At 32.0% G+C, this 4,412-nt stretch overlaps 1 long non-coding RNA gene across 1 annotated transcript; it reads left to right on the top strand.

Moving 5' to 3' along the window:
* The first annotated feature begins 520 nt into the window (after positions 1–520).
* Positions 521–3,581, top strand: LOC128559093 (uncharacterized). Its single transcript, XR_008372157.1, has 3 exons — positions 521–1,144; positions 2,439–2,541; positions 3,135–3,581. It is a non-coding gene; the product is annotated as an uncharacterized LOC128559093 (long non-coding RNA).
* The last annotated feature ends 831 nt before the right edge of the window (positions 3,582–4,412 follow it).

Consider the following 4,412-nt stretch of genomic DNA (forward strand, 5'->3'; position numbering starts at 1 on the left):
ACAGTAAGTTTGCCATGGATTTCCACGGATTACAGCTGAAATATTGATCATTTTCCGTGGAAACAGGAGCTTTTGCCATGGAAAGTTGGACTTAGTAAAATTTTGGGATGGAAAATAGCATAGAAAATAACTTAGAAAATTTTTGTGATGGAAATTGATGGGAACTGTGGACTTAGAATTTTTGGGAGGTATTTCTTGTGAACATAGAATATTTTAATGGATTAGTATCTTTTATGACCAATAACTACAACTAACTTAATTAGATAGGTAAAACAACTAATGGAATTACAGAAAAACCTGTCTTAAGAAGCCAGCCAAGGCAGTAGGAAAAAGTGGCTGCTTATGGCAGATGGCTGCTTCATGCAGGTAATTTATAGCATGAATGACCATTTTGGGAAATGACGCACTGGCTGCCTAAGACAGGTTGGCTGCTTAATAGAGGTGACTGCTAAAGCAGGTTTTACTTTAAAACATTTATTGTAATGCAACTTGTCATATAAACTCACCTTGCAGATAGGTTCATTTTGAACTAATCTTTAAAAAATTATTGAAATATCATGACTTTTTCTCCTAGAATAACACCAAAAAGAACAGCACTAACAATAGTTACATATATAATATTACAATTCTTTACACCAAAATTCATTAAAAGTTACCTGGCCAAGGGATTCTTAATTTGATTAATCAAGTAATAAATTATTTGGTTCTTTTAATCTTCTGTAGTGTACTTGTTGCTTGTCTCACAACAGGAGATTATCCCAGACTGCATGATAAGATCTTGTCTGCTTTATATTTAGAAACTCATAACAAGAGATCAACCAATGAAAATAAAGTCTGTGAACTACTTCTGGGGGCTGTAAATGTACCTCAAAAAGTAATCCTGAACTTTTTTCTGTTTAATATCAGGGTAAACTTCAAAAATAATGAGTATGTAAATGGAATAAAATCAACCTGTGGTACAAAATATCTTTAACATCCTAGATGTATCCTCCAATAGCTGACTGTAAATGACACATTTGCCCAAGAATATCAAAATTTCAAATCTACACAGGAAGTTCTTTGTTTGAGAGCAGGATGGAGTGGAGTTATTTTACTGTGTTTACATGCAGCTTGGAAGTTAACAATAACTAAAAGAATACACCAGGTGAGTTCATAAAATTTATTCATGATTTTCCAACAGCAATGTAGAGTACCTATAGCAATGTAACAAAACTAGTAAAATGGATTCAAACTGGAAGCAGGCAGCTTAGCTTTGATTGTGTTATGCAACAAATGATTTTGCTTCATATATATTTTTGTTCATTTATTTAACAGCTTTTGTTTTGCAAAGTTCTATTAAGCAGCTGCAATTTCTAGTTTATCATGTTTTTAATTTACTAAAAGGAAAATTGGACACTTTTTAAATGAAATTATTCAATGGGTTCAATAAAATTTAAGCCAGTAGAGTTATCTCCACAGGTGGCACTGCTGTATTACAGGGTAAACAATGCTACCAGTCAGCTGACCACTGTTTACTAAGTAAATTCAGAGAATTATAATATGTGTTTTTAACCTGTTATTAAACTGGTTTATTGGTGTTGCACTCATTTATGTTAAGGTATTAAAAAAAATTATGTTTTTAGTAGAAAGAAATGTTTATGGATTATTTACTTGTTATTAATCGATGATTTTGCACTCTATTGAAAGTGTTTAACATTTTTTCGAAAATTTAGCAATAATACACATATTAAGCAGCTATTTGTTATTTAGGTACTATTACTTTTTCTTTTGAATTCTGATATATTCAACTTCCTAGTTGTTTTCCATATTAATATGATTTTTAAATTTTAAAAAAAAAAGGGAGAATCTTTCAGTGAAGTTGATGTCTGGTCCCTTGGCTCCAACATTAAATTATTAAGGAGCCTACTTATGAAAATCTATGTCTAACATTTAATATAAACTGGAATGTACAAGTAAATGAAAATTGGTTATAATGTACAGATGTATAGGTTCATTTAAGAGGAGTCTAACAGAATATTAGTACATAATTATATATTTATGATGTTCAGGGAGATTATTTTAGACAAAGATATTTTTGTTAATGTAATATCAAACTTTCCATGAAATTAAATAAAATAAAAAGTTAACATTATACACTTAAATTGTATATAATACAAAATTTGTATGTTTTAAATGTGTGCCAAAATTCAAAAAGAAATTTTTCATATAATCTTATCCAAGGGTAAAGTCAGAAATTTTGTTAAATGTGCAGGTATTTATGCTGATTAATTTGTAGCCCTCAATTTGCCACATCTGTAAAAAGCTGCTGAAAAGATATTTTTGGTCCCATTTATTCATTATGATGTATAGTTTTAATTTCAGGTCATTGACATACCTAATAAATAATAAACCAACATTTTTTATGGACATCTAGGTTTTAAACTATATCTGTTTTTCAGGAGTATATAAACAGCATACATGAATGAATGAATGGAGATAATTCAGTTTAGTGACCCAATGTATTGTGTTCAAAGGAGACTCCATCCAACAATTCAAAGACATGTAAGTAATTACTATAGTACTATAAATACATGTACACACTACCATTGTTCTATGTTTGATTGAAAGTGGGCAACTGACAATTTTCCCTGAACACGACTGAATGGATCAAATTTATAATTTCCAGCAGAACCCACGACAGGTTTTATAATTATCTCCCTTATATCAAGTCCAGACCAATATTTTATATAATGATTAAAAAAGTATCAAATTAAGTTATCACTTGGCAGTCCACACATTGGTGTTAGTGCAGGTAACTGGTAGAATTTCAATTAGGTCACCATTTATACAATAAAAGTAATGCATAAGTTGAACCTATTGATCACTACCCCAAAACATTGAATATCTGTCTGCATGCCTTTTTTTATTGAACCTTATTCTACCTACATTTGAAATCAAATTGAAAAATACATTTTCTTGAAAATATAATAAGTAATGTTATTACTTGCTTAAGTCTGCAGTATTGCCTGTATGATAAAGAAGCACTTCTTTGAATACCATTCAATTTTGAAATTATGAAGTAAGGACAAAACTAATGAAGAAACTGCTTTTATGGTTTAATTGGTTTAATATCTCTTGGTTTATTATTTCAACAGGTTAATGCAGTGAGACAACTGATGGCAAATGATGGCTTTGTGGCAGTTAATGAAAACTACATGATATTTTAAACTGATGGTGGCCAACAGTGACAGAAAATTTCTCAACCAATAGTTACATTCAGTTGAAAATGATGGCATATCTTATACCGACTATACTACATTATGACAAACAGTGGAAAACATTGATATACTACAATGACAGTGGAACTGAATAGAAACTGGTGACATTTTAGCTCCATATTGTTTGTGCTATTTTCTGTCACCTAGTGAAGAAATGTCAAAATTCATAAGCAGTTTTGTTATACTACTGACTATTATGAAATTATAAATTAAGATGTGACATTCATAATGGTTTCTGATTTTCATTTCAGTCCAGTTCTGTCACCAACAAGTTTCCATGGTATTTCCACGGATTTCCACAGTTATTTGTCATGGCATGCCGTCCGAATACTCCACGGATTGCCATGGAATTTCACTGGTTTCCACGGTCATCTGTGGTGTACCATGGAAAGCCATGGATTTCCATGGAAACCCATGGATTTCAATGGAACTATGTGGCATTCCATTGAAATCCATGGAACTCCATGGATTTTTTTCTTCGTATTTTTGTTTCATAAAAAAATGATATAAATTGGTAGTCCGAATACTCCATGGAATATTTTCCATGGATTTCCATAGAATTCCATGGCAAATCTAGAGACGGGGTGGTCCAAATCTGAAGCCTGTACCTTCAAAAATGTGAAAGTAGGTCACTAGGTCAATGTCAAGGTCAAAGTTTGTTTCGGTACACAATCCTATGCAAGTGGTCTAAATTTGAGGCCTGTAGCTACAGAAATGTGAAAGTAGGTCACTAGGTCAATCTTAAGGTCAAAGTTCATTTCGGTACACAAAACTATGCATGTGGTCCAAATTTGAAGGCTGTAGCTTGAGAAATGTGAAAGTAGGTCACTAGGTCAAAATCAAGGTCAAGTTTTATTTCAGAATACAGAACTATGCATGTGGTCCAAATCTGAAGCTTGTACCTTCAAAAATGTGAAAGTAGGTCACTAGGTCAATGTAAAGGTCAAAGTTTGTTTCGGTACATAAAACCATGCATGTGGTCCAAATTTGAAGGCTGTAGCTTGAGAAATGAGAAAGTAGGTCACTGGGTCAAAATCAAGGTCAAATTTAATTTCGGAACACAAAACTATGCATGTGGTCCAAATTTGAAGACTGTACCTTCAAAAATGTGAAAGTAGGTCACTAGGTCAAAATCAATGTCAAATTTCATTTTGA

The sequence above is a fragment of the Mercenaria mercenaria genome, chromosome 8, assembly GCF_021730395.1.
Source record: "Mercenaria mercenaria strain notata chromosome 8, MADL_Memer_1, whole genome shotgun sequence".
Classification (NCBI taxonomy): domain Eukaryota; kingdom Metazoa; phylum Mollusca; class Bivalvia; order Venerida; family Veneridae; genus Mercenaria; species Mercenaria mercenaria.